The 13,373-nt window shown below is 44.9% G+C and overlaps 1 protein-coding gene across 1 annotated transcript in view; it reads right to left on the reverse strand.

Moving 5' to 3' along the window:
* Positions 1-13,373, reverse strand: part of ddc (dopa decarboxylase) — a 181,668-nt gene that overhangs the window by 148,973 nt on the left and 19,322 nt on the right. The gene's annotated exons all lie outside the window — the stretch shown is intronic.

Raw genomic sequence — 13,373 nt, forward strand, 5'->3', positions numbered from 1 at the left:
AGGAGGTGGAAGAGCTACTCCTGTCCTCCGATGAGGAGGACGTTGAAGGGGATGGCTGTGATGAGGTCCTCGATGGCGAGGATGCTGGTAATGAGGCCATCGTGCTGGCCAGATGAGGCAGGTGTGCTCAGGAGGCCCTCATGGCTCCAAGATTCGTGGAGGATGATGATGAGATGCAATGAGAGCAATCCTGACCTCCTCAACTTGCATCTATGAATGTTTGACTCCTGTATGGTTGATGGCAACGCACACACCCTCAGTGCTCAGGGTCTTGCCATGGAGACACAGCGGTGGCCCTAAGAGGCGCTAGATTCCAGGAGGATGATGATGATATGCAGTGAGGACACTCCATAGATCTTCACATTGCTTCTGTGAATGTCTGACTCTTGTATGGCTGAGGGCAGCTCACTTGCACTCTGTGATACACGCATACGAACATACCTCAACCCCACATTCTGTCCTACCCCCGTCAACCCTTCATCCTCTTGTTAATCAAGAATTTATCTAGGTTTGCCTTAAAAATATTCAAAGACTCTGCTTCCACCACCTTTTGAGGAAGAGAGTTCCAAAGACTCACAACCCTATGAGAGAAAAATGTCTTCTCATCTTTGTCTTAAATAAGTGGTCCCTTATCTTTAAACAGTGATGGCTAGTTCCAGATTCTCCCTCAAGAGGAAATATCCTCTCCGCATCCACCCTGTCAAGACCCCACAGGATTTTAAAGGTTTCAATTAAGTTGCCTAGTACTCTTCTAAATTCCAGCAGGTACAAGCCTAACCTGTCCAGCCTTCCTCATAAGACAACACACCTATTCCTGATATTAGTCTAGTAAACTTCATCTGAACTGCTTCTAATGCATTTTCACCTTTCTTTAAATAAGGAGACTAGTACTGTACACAATACTCCAGATGTGGTCTCACTAATACCCTGTACAACTGAAGCATAACCTCCCTGCTTTTGTAATCAATTTCCAGCACAATAAATGATAACATTCTATTAGCTTTCCTAATTACTTGTTGTACCTGCAGACTAACCTGTTGTGATCCATGCACTAGGATACCCAGATCCCTCTGCATCTCAGAGCTCTACAGTCTCTCACCATTTAGATAATAAGTTTTATTTTATTCTTCCTGCCAAAATGAACTATTTCACATTTGCCCATATTATACTCCATTTGCCAGATCTTTGCCCACTCACTTAACGTATCTATATCCCTTTGTAACCTCATGTCCTCTTCACAATTTACTTTCCTACCGATCTTTGTGTCGTCAGCAAATTTAGCAACCATTCCTTCGTCAGGGTCATTTATATTATTTATAAAATGTTGAGTTAAGTTGCAAAAAGTTGAGGCCAACTGTAGATCCCTGTAGATCAGGGTCATATCAAGGAGACGCAGCTGTGAAACTTTAAATGCACCTGATCCTTTGTCCGCCTTCAGCACCTGTCCCCTTCAGGAGCACAGCATTACGGGACACAGATGCTTAAGAGATGGGGGCCAACCCCACCTTAAAGGTACTGAGAGCACACAAAGAGAATGACGGAACTCTGTGACACCTGCACATGACATTCTGGCAGCAATGACAAGCACCATTGAGGTGCAGGCATCACTAATGTGTCCAAGGAGTGTGAAGCCAGACCATCACTTTGGTCTGAAGGTTACACACTGCACAGCGAAGAGACCCTCAACTGAAACACCTGCCTTTATCTATGCAGGAGCCAAGGTTTCATACCTGAGTGACACGAACATTGCCCATCATAATAAGGAGCCATAGGCAAGGAGACATTCTTGGGAGTTTATTTACAATAGTGAACAGTCTGTACAAGTGATTAATGCCCATTCCCAGGCTGTGCAATTACATCTTCTTAACTTTCGGAACCTTGCTGCTACATCTTGGTGCTCCGTCAACACCGACAGTGGAGGTGGAATCAGACTGCTGGCTGCTACGCCCTGTCTGTGATGGCCTTGGCGAGCATCCTTTGGAGAGCCGAGACCTGGATGGCCCCGGCCTGCTTTGGGTGCCCTGCTGTGGTGTGGGCCAGCTGCACCCCCCCTTGGCCTGTTGAGCTGAAGCTGCAGAGGATTTGGATCGGCCGAACATGCCCAAAGTCACCTGGGTGGATGACCCCGGGTTGTTGAGCTGCTGGTCCTCCGCCCTGTGGGTACCCAGTGGCCCCTGGCTGACTCCTTGAGGAGAAGGGGAAGCTGGAGTGAGATCGAGTTACCCTGCGGCCCTCTCTCTTTGACAGTTGGTGGTCAACAACGACATCAACAATGGAGTTCAGCCCCCGCTGCAGTGCAGGAGCAAAGTCCTGGACCAAGGCCTCCATGGCAGTCACTAACCTGCCTGTGCTGACCTTGATCTGCAACATGTGGCACTATTATCTTGGACTGAAGGCAGACGGATCCTCCATTCCTCCTTGCAATCTGAGGAGTGCGCCAGACATCCCTTCCTGATGTTCCAGTGATTGCCTTTGCATCTCCACCAACTGATTGAGGATCGAGTACAGAGACTCATCATCTGACTCGGACTCGGCCGATTTCTTGCCCCCAGCAGTCCTCCAAGTGTCGGCGATCAAGGATGTTCCTGCCGCCACCTGCTGTGGAACAGATTGTGTGGTGTGCTCACCAGATTGCAATTCCAAGGCTGTTCTACATCCAGGTCCCACCAAGGTGTGTGTAGCTGCACTGGTGGAGGGTGTAGTTGAGCACTGTGACAGGTCTTCAATGGTGCTGCCCTCAGGGTCCTCATCTGAGGTGCTCTCAGCACTGGGCTCAGGGTCATGACTGCCTGAGGTCGATATGTCAGATGTGCCTAGGAGAGAAAGTGGAGATTATTAGTGCTTGGCAGCCACATTGAACACAGAACAGTGGACCCAGTGTGGCGATGAGAGAGCAATAATATGGTGCAGAATCCTCGTGGGTGTTTGCCTGCCACTGACCTCACTGTTGTCGCAGGAATGGTCGATGTCCTCTCCAGCCAGCTCCGACAAGCAACACTTGAATGGAGTGAGGACCTTAATGTCCGGCATTGCATCCCCTGACTGGGACCTCTCCCAGTGATTGTGTGTGATCTTGTCCTGCATAAAGACAGATGGAGAGTGTGAGCAAGGCACATGCCAGGCCAAATGAGAAGGATGCCAGGTTTGTATGTGTGCTGAGTGGAGCCATGGACAGGATGATGAGGTGACCTCCAGAGGAGATGAGGCCAGTTGGAGATGTGAGGATGTGTGTGAGAGAGTGAGTGGTGATGTCCCTTGAGCTGGCAATGAGTGAGATGCCAGTGAATGTGTGATGGGATTGTGAGTGGGTAAGTTGAGATTGAGTGACTTACCCTGGCGACACCTATTAGATCATTCATCCGTCTTCTGCACTAAATGGCTAACCTCTTGTGTGCAGTGTTGGTACTGACCACCTCTGCCACCGCCTCCCAAGCCAGAGTGGTGAGACTGATGGGCCTCCTGCAGCCAGAGGGGGAGTAGATGACTTCATAGCAGGCCTCCACAGCATCCAGATGCATCACTGAACTGAGGTGCTGCAACTTTACTGGTTTTTGGGGCCATGTCTTCAGTGGAGTAGTCCTGGACTGCAAGTATTGAGAACTGTGTGCGTAACTGCAGTTTAAATATGGCACCCGGCATGAAGAAGCAGCGAAGTAACGGTGTGGTGGGCCAATCAGAGGGTGTTTGCCATGAATGCATAATTTATGAGGTGGGAAGGGGATGATACCGCCTGAAAACCTGCCTTTGCGGCCAGCAGATGAAACAACTTTTTTCACGTCCGCTACCACACAGTGCAAATCTGGGACAATTCTGCCCTGTGTCAGGTAACTCACCTTCTGACTTCCCAACGCTTTATAATGCACAAGTCAGGAATGTGATGGAATACTCTCCACTTCCCTGGGTGAATGCAGCTTCAACAACACTCAAACTGCTGGACACCATCCTGGACAAAGCAGCCCGCTTGACCAGCACTTCATCCATCACATTCAACATTCACTCCCTCTACCAACAACACACAGTACCAGTATTGTGTATAATCTATAAGATGCACAGCAGCAACTCGCCATGGTTCCTCCAACAGCACCTTCCAAACCCACAGCCTCTACTGCCAAGAAGAACAAGTGCAGCAGATGCATCAGTTAATATCAGGAATACTGAAGACCTCATTTTCGGTTCCTGTTCCAAACTCTGTTCCCCAGCTACTGACTTCAGATCTCTCCTGGCAATAGTCTAAGATTAACCCTGCTATCACATTTGATCCTGAGGTGAGTTTCTGACCTCATATCTGTGCCATTGATAAGACTGCCTGCTTCCCACCTCGGTAACATTGCCCCACTTTGCCCCTGTCTCAGCTCATCTGCTAATGAAACCTTCTTCCATGCTTTCATTACCTATAAATGTGACTATTCCAATGCACTTCTGGCTGGTCTCCCACATTCTACACTCCATAAATTTGAGGTCATTCAAAACTCAGCTGCCCATGTATTAATGTTGTTCAGCATGTTCCATTCCCCTAGCAACCCTATGCTCTCCAGCTTACATTGGTTCCCAGTCAAAGAATGGCTCGACTTTAAAATTCTCATTCCTGTTTTTAAATCCCTCCATGGTCATAAACCTTCCTATCTATGTAACTTCCTCCAGCCCCATATATAGAAACATAGAAAATAGGAGCAGGGGTAGGCCATTTGGCCCTTCGAGCCTACTCCGACACTCATAATGATCGTGCCTGATCATCCAACTCAATAGCCTGCTCCTGCTTTCTCCCCATATCCTTTGATCCCTTTTGACCCAAGAGCTATATCTAACTCCTTCCTGAAAACATACAACGTTTTAGCCTCAACTACTTTCTGTGGTAGCGAATCCCACACTCACCACTCTCTGGGTGAAGAAATTTCTCTTCATCTCAGTCCTAAATGGTCTACCCCGTATCCTCAGACTGCGACCCCTGGTTCTGGACTCCCCCACCATCAGGAACATCCTTCCTGCATCTACCCTGTCTAGTCCTGTTAGAATTTTATAGGTTTCTATGAGATCCCCCCTCATTCTTCTGAACTCCAGCTCAATCTCTCCTCATATGTCAGTCCTGCCATCCCAGGAATCAGTCTGGTAAACCTTCACTGCACTCCCTCTATAGCAAGAACATCCTTCCTCAGATAAGTAGACCAAAACTGCACACAATATTCCAGGTGTGGTCTCACCAAGGCCCCGTATAATTGCAGCAAGACATCCCTGTTCCTGTACTCAAATCCTCTTGCTATGAAGGCCAACATACCATTTGCCTTCTTAATCACCTGCTGTATCTGCATGCTTACCTTCAGCGACTGGTGTTCAAGGATACCCTGGTCTCATTGCACATTCCTCTCTCTCAATTTATAGCCATTCAGATAATAATCTGCCTTCCTGTTTTTGCTACCAAAGTGCATAACCTCACATTTATCCACATTATATTGCATCTGCCATGCATTTGCCCACTCACTCAGCTTGTCCAAATAACACTGAAGTATCTCTGCATCTTCCTCACAGCTCACCCTTCCACCCAACTTTGTGTCATCTGCAAATTTGGAGATATTACATTTAGTTCCCTCATCTAAGTCATTAATATATATTGTGAATAACTGGGGTCCCAGCACCGATCCCTGCGGTACCCCACTAGTCACTGCCTGCCATTCGGAAAAAGACTTCTTTATTCCTACTCTTTGTTTCCTGTCTGCCAACCAGTTTTCTATCCATCTCAATACACTAGTCCCAATCCCATGTGCTTTAATTTTACACATCGATCTCTTATGTGGGACTTTGTCGAAAGCCTTCTGAAAGTCCAAATAAACCACATCCACTAGCTCCCCCTCATCAACTCTACTAGTGACATCCTCGAAAAATTCCAGTAGATTTGTCAAGCATGATTTCCCTTTCATAAATCCATGCTGACTCTGTCCAATTCTGCCACTGTTTTCCAAGTGCTCAGCTATTAAATCTTTTATGATGGACTCTAGAATTATCCCCACTACCGACGTCAGGCTGACTGGTCTATAATTCACTGTTTTCTCTCTACCTCCCTTTTTAAATAGTGGGGTTACATTAGCTACCCTCCAATCTGTGGGAACTGTTCCAGAATCCATAGAATCTTGGAAGATGACCACCAATGCATCCATTATTTCTAAGGCCATTTCCTTAAGTACTCTGGGATGTAGATGACCAGGCCCTGGGAATTTATTGGCCTTCAACCCCATCAATTTCCCCAACACTATTTCCCTACTAATACTGATTTCTTACAGTTCCTCCCTCTCACTAAACCATGTGTTCCACAATATTTCTGGTATGTTATTTAAGTCTCCTTTGTGAAGACAGAACCAAAGTCTGTATTTAGTTGGTCAGCCATTTCTTTGTCCCCCATTATAAATTTCCCTATTTCTGTCCCCGCAAGCTTACTCTCGTACTCTATTTTCCCCTTCTTAATCAATCCCTTGGTCCTCCTTTGCTGAATTCTAAACTGCTCCCAATCCTCAGGCCTGTTGTTTTTTCTGGCCAATTTGTATGCCTCTTCCTTGGATCTAATACTATCTCTAATTTCCCTTGTAAGCCATGGTTTGGCCACCTTTCCTGTTTTACTTTTGTGCCAGACAGGAATAAACACTTGTTGCAGTGCACCATGCACTCCTTGAATGTTTGCCATTGCCTATCCACCGTCATCCTTTTAAGTAATGTTTCCCAATCCATCATAGCCAACTCGCATCTCATACCATTGTGGTATCCTTTATTAAGATTCAGGATCCTAGTTTCAGAATCAACATGTCACTTTCCAACTTGATGAAGAATTCTATCATATTATGGTCACTCATCCCCAAGGGGCCTCACACAACTAGATTGCCAATTATTTCTTTCTCATTACACAATATCCAGTCTAGGCTGGCCTGTTCTCTTGTTGGTTCCTCAACATATTGGTCCAGAAAACCAACGTATACACTCCAGGAATTCCTCCTCTACGGTATTGTTACTAATTTGATTTGCCCAATCTATATGCATATTAAAGTCACCTATAATTACAGACGTTCCTTTATTACATATGTCTCTAATTTCCTGTTTAATGCCATGCCCACCATCACCACTACAGTTTGGGGGTCTAGATACAACCCCACTAACATTTTTTGCCCCTTAGTGTTCCTCAGCCCCACCCATACAGATTCCACATCTTTCCTCACTATTGTGTTAATTTCCTCTTTAACCAGTAATGCATCTCCACTACCTTTTCCTTTTTGTCTGTCCATTCTAAATACTGAATACCCCTGGATGTTCAGTTCCTATCCCTGGTCACTCTGCAGCCATGTCTCCGTAATCCCGACTATATCATACCTGTTTACATCTATTTGCGCAGTTAATTCATCCACTTTATTGCGAATGCTCCTTGCGATAAGACACAAAGCCTTAAGACTTGTCTTTTTAACATTACTTGTCCCGTTCCCATTACTTTTCACTGAGGGCCTGTTTGATTCTTACCCTTGATTTCTCTGCCTATCACTTTTCTTATTCCCCCTTTTGCTTTTGTTCTATCCTTGATTCCCCCTCCTCTGACTCCTTGCATACGTTCCCATCCCCCTGCCATTTTAGTTTAACCCTCCCCAACCACTCTAGCAAATATTCCCCCTAGGACCTGAGTCCCAGTCCTGCCCAGGTGTAACCCGTCCAGTTTGTACTGGTCCCACCTCCCCCAGAACCGGTCCCAATGTCCCAGGAATCTGAAACCCTCCCCCTCACACCATATCTTCAGCCACATATTCATCCGATATATTCTGCTATTTCTACTCTGACTAGCATGTGGCACTGGTGGTAATCCTGCGATGACTACCTTTGAGGTCCTACTTTTCAACTTGCTTCCGAACTCCCTATATTCTGCTTTTAGGACTTCATCCCTTTTTTTACCTATGTCGTTTGTACCAGTGTGTACCATGACTATTGGCTGTTCACCCTCCCCCTTCAGAATGTCCTGCAGCCGTTCTGAGACATCCTTGATCCTAGCACCAGGGAGGCAACATACCATCCTGGAGTCTCGTTTACGGCCACAGAAACACCTATCTACTCCCCTTATAATTGAATCCCCTATAAATATTGCATTCCCACTCTTTTTACTCCTCCACTGTGCAGCAGAGCCAACTGTGGTGCAACAAATTTGGCTGTTGCTGCTTCCCCTGAGAGGCCATTCCCTCTAACCGTATCCAAAGTGGTATATCTGTTTTGCAGGGGAATAGCCACATGAGCTTCCTGCACTGCCTACTTAGTCCTCTTGCTCTGCCTGATGGTCACCCATTGTTTCCTGCCTGTGGACTCTTAGTCTGCAGTGTGACCACCTCTCTGTACGTGCTATCCACAATACTCTCCACCTCGCGGATGCTCCACAGTGTCCCCAGCTGCCACTCCATCTCTGAAATCTGGGCTTCCAGGACCTGCAGCTGGAGACATTTCCCGCACAGATGCTGGCCCCGGGAACTGGAAATGTTCCTGACTTCCCACGTAGAGCAGGAGGAGCACACCACAGCTTTAGGCTCTCCTGCCATGACTTTAAATTAAATTAAACATTTGGAAGATAGTTAATATCAAACAATATCAATTATTCTAGGGCCCTTCTCCCCTGTTCCTCATTGTTACAGAATATAGCCCTTGCAAAAGATGAACTACAAAATAAGACCTTAAAAACTAAGCGAAAAAAGTAGTAAATACTTACCTGACTATACTCACGGTTGTCAATGGATCACCTCGTTCCCTCCTCACTGAACTCCCTCAATCACCAAACTCCAACTTAAGCACTCTACTGCAGCCCAAAGCAGCACTCCAGTGCGGACAAAGTCAGCACTGTAAGATGGCCAGTTTTTATACTCACTGAATCTAGCCTCTGACAATCTATTTAAGCCAGTTATCTAATTAGCCGGTTGTAGCTGCAAGCAGAGCCCGTATAAACCCTGTTTTAAAGCTGGCTTAAAACTCACCTTCTTCCAATCCAAACAGCAACTTTTAGTTAATTACAAAATTAAAGAAAGACTAGACTTTAGATAGAAATTAACCCTTAAATTCCCTCAATCACCAAACTCCAACTTAAGCACTCTACTGCAGCCCAAAGCAGCACTCCAGTGTAGACAAAACCCCTCTGAGATATTTGCATTCCTATAATTCTGGCCTCTTGTACATTCTCAATTATAATTGCTCCAACAGTTGTGGTCGTGCCTTCAGCTGATAAGGTCCCAAGCTCTAGAATTCCCTTCTTAAGCCTCTCTGCCTCTTTACCTCACTTTCCTCCTTAAACAAGCTTTTGGTCATCTGACCTAATATCTCCTTATGTGATTTAGTGTTATACATTGTTTTGTAATGCTCCCTGTGAGTGTTTCATTACATTATAAACGTTGTATAATTATAAGCTGTTATTGTTAGAGGACCACCATCTCCAAGTTCCCCTCCAAGTCACACACCACCTGACTTGGAAATTTATCAGTGTTCCTTCATCATCACAAGGTTAAAATCCCCAAACTCCCTTCATAAAAGTGCTGTGGGAGTAACGACGGCATTTAGATAGCAGCAGTTGAAGAAGGCAGTCCACCACCACCTTCTCAATAGCAGTTAGGAATAGGCAATAAATGGTGACCATGCTGGAAATGCTCATATTCCATGAATGAATGAAGAAAATCTTTGCAGCAGCTGCTACAATGGCTTCCCTTTTTGTTATTATGGGTGGAATGTTATGCCCCCACTCCACCCCTGGAGCAGGCTGGAAGGCAGCAGGGGTTGGGGGGGGGGTAGTGTGGGTATCGAATCAGGTGGCAAAGCTGTGAAGCTGTGCCTGCCACCTATTCACCTCCACTGGTATTCTAGCAGTTCCCCTTGATTGAAAATTTAATGAACTTAACCTTACAATATATGAGCGATGGACTTTAATACAAAATGCAGAGGCAGCAGACCTTTCATTTCTATTCTGTAAATTAAGGAGACCTGCATTTTGCAACATAATGTAATCATTTGCAAACTGTTGATCATAATTTTACAATCATTTTATTATTTTATACTTATTTTAATGATTGTCTATAATTACAACATGAATTTTGATTTCTTGTTTTATTTGTATTGTCATCACAATTCAGCACATGCCACCATGATGATTTTTCAATAAACAAATTATCTATCTATGTACCAGTGACAGAGGTGGTGTCAGGTATTTGCCGTTGAGCCAATTTAGGCCATATAAGGGCCTCCTAACACTGTCATTGGGGTTTTGCCAGCAGTGGGAATTCTCAACACAGTGGCCTTTCTACAGGCTTGTGGGGTGGGGGGTTGCTCCTGTTCAGGCGTCCTGCACTAAATGGAAACCACCCTTCTTCCACAGTACACCCCATCCACAAGTTACTCCCCTGTCATCCTCCCGAAACCAGCACCCCCATCTCCCTTGCTAGCCTGGCCTTGGTGAAGCCTTTGGCTAACCTGGGTTTCTGGATCTATGGCTCCTTGAGGTTGTGGAGCTGCAGCAGGCCCAGCAGTGGCCTCTGCTCCTGGTAGCACAGCTGGGACTAGAGAGCTCCCAGCCATTTGATTGGCCGGCAGCTTCTGGAGGCGAGACTTCCTCCCCAAGGGGGCAGAATTCTTACCAATTAATGGCTCAACAGCTATTAAATCACTGCAAGGCCTGATCAAAAGGATGTAAGATTTTCAACTGGGAGGTAGGGGGAGGTTGAGGACACCACCTCTGCATAAAATTCAGGCCCATATTTCAATAATCAATTAGATCAGGGATAGATGGAGCAAAAATGCTGCAATCAGAAGATCACATGAGAGAGCTGCCAGGCACAGTAACACTCAAACTTCATCAACTTAGTTGGACGATCTATAATTCAAATAGTTGGTATACAAGGGAAGAAATTTTAAGACTTGGCTGCCAACATAGCACTGTTGTAATAAGCCTTTAAGGGATAGCATCATGCCATCACTTTAAGGGAAGTATGTCATGTAATCCAGCCTGTTTCACTTTGGCCTGGAGCAGAACACAGTTCCTGTGTCCTCAAGCTTTCTTCCATCTATGTGTGTTCACCTGTGCCTACAATTAAAGATAGGAGCCCATAAAATGTTTGCACAATCCCTTATGAGCGATTGGTGCCTTTATATCATTATATCACATACAGCAAGCACTACCTCTGACCCACACTTGTATGTAGGGAGGTCTTTACTGGCAGTGAAGCCATGCAATTTTTGCCCTATAATTGCTGGATTCCTAACAAGACAATCTTTAGTCCTTGCATATCACAGAGCACTTTATTTTGCAGCTTTTTACATTAGCTCTGGTGGAGAGGAAAATTCATAATAAGTTGCTAAGATACATTTTACTTCACGGCTGACACAATGCAGACAATTGTTGCTATGGTGAGCCATGCATAAGAGGAAAAGAAAATCTGGTCAAAGCTGACGTATACTCTTTCACTCGTCAAAAATCTATAGCTATAATTTCCTTTCATCTGCAGCCTTTTTCAAGTGCCAGCTGAAGTATATTTGCAATCAGGTCACCACCAGGTGACAGACACAACAGAAGACCAAATAACATTCAAACACATGCTTTCCCAACATTAAAATTACATCTCAGAACAAAAATGGATATAGGCTGCCTGCCTGCTATTATTGCAGGATGCAGGAAATCAATGTCAGTCGCAGCTTCACAGATTCCAATTAAATTGGAAAGGTTTTTACGAGCAGAAACATTTAACAATTTTGCACATGCTGAAATTGCAAGCAATCATAGACTACTAACAAAGAGAATAACATTTGCAAAAGATAAACATCAAATAATGGGACTGGTGGCCCACAGGCTGTGATATTTGGGCTATTTTTATCAAAATAAAGATCACGGCTCTTGAGCAGTTATTGCTTTCCCTACCTGAAAGAAATTCACATCTTTATTACAAATCAGTATTATTATCACCACAGTTTGGGTTTGCTTTAACTCTATGTGAGTCACAAGGAAGTTACCAGTAAATAATAATTCAGCTCAAACCAGAAGGGCCTGTATTTTACGATCCTACCTGCAATCGAGCAGATTGGTAGCAGAGAAAGCAGGAAAATAAGGGTGAGCCTAACTGCTACATCACCATCCTGACCCAGAGTTTTCTTCTCTATCACCCCAGCAGAGAAGAAGACCAGCTACCCCTTCAGCAACTACTGCATGAAAATGGTGATAAGAAAGCAGGGCGCAGCAAGGCACATGATTTCTCTTCTTGCTGTCACTAATGTCACCAATCATAGTGACTGCCAGGAAACGGTGGTGGGAAACCCTGGGATAGCAGTGGCAAACTTCCTTCATTGGTTGGTGGGAGAAGACCACCTAACCCTAGATAAGGACCTAGCACTAACATGCAAACAAATGATTAACTCTGCTTGGCTCTGTTGCTCCTTTAATTGTGGCTTCCTTCCCATCTGCTGCAACAGCAGGGATCTTGCTGCAGCACCATTGAGTTTGGTTCCCCATTAACGCAGGCTCGTCTTTTTTTTAAATGGAAATAGAAGTTGCTGGCAAGGCTGGGATTTATTGTCCATCCCTCATTGCTCTTGAAAAGGTAATCCACCTTCTTGAACTGCTGCAGTCCATGTGGTGAAGCTATCCCACAGTGTTGTTGGATAGGAGTATCAGGAGTTTGACTGAGCAACAATGAACAAATGACCATTTATTTTCATTTCAGGATAGTGTGTGACTCGGAGAGGAACTTGAAGGTGGTGATGTTCCCATATGCCTTTGTTCTTTGAGGTGGTAGAGAAATTGTATGTTTTGTCTGTTTTGTATTACTGTCAAGACTAATTTAATATGAGGGACAATTATAAACTGCAGTCATTCAGACTGTTATAAACATCTGCTTGTTTTTGACTGAATAGAATTCAGGCTTTCTTAATGAAAGAATCAATATAAGACAAGAGCAATCAGTTTATTCCAGTCCTTAGTTAAAAACTAGAAGTTCCCTGGGGTGGGGAGGGATGGGATGCTTTGGGACAGGACTTCTGCCTGCTGCTTAAATGCTTAAAGCAGGCTTTGAGGCTCGCTAAAAAATGCAGGGCAGGTGCTTGATTGCATCTTTGTAAGACAGCGGGGTTATGCCCTAAGACAGAAAAACATGGACATTTTCTGGCAGTGGTTGTGGATTTGGGATCCGGCGGTAAGCTTCCACTCTGTTTCCTATACCTTGTCAACATTGTGTCCAACAGTCTGTCTCCTGAATGATGGAACAAAAGGATAGAGACTGAACTACAGAGAAGGAAGTAGGGTGAATTAGAGTCAAATTAGATACATAGAGAGAAATAAAGTGAGGGAAAGAAAGACTGGATTAAGAAAGAGAAATAACTGAACAGGAAATCTGAACATTAAA

This window comes from Carcharodon carcharias, chromosome 3 (assembly GCF_017639515.1).
Source record: "Carcharodon carcharias isolate sCarCar2 chromosome 3, sCarCar2.pri, whole genome shotgun sequence".
Lineage (NCBI taxonomy): Eukaryota > Metazoa > Chordata > Chondrichthyes > Lamniformes > Lamnidae > Carcharodon > Carcharodon carcharias.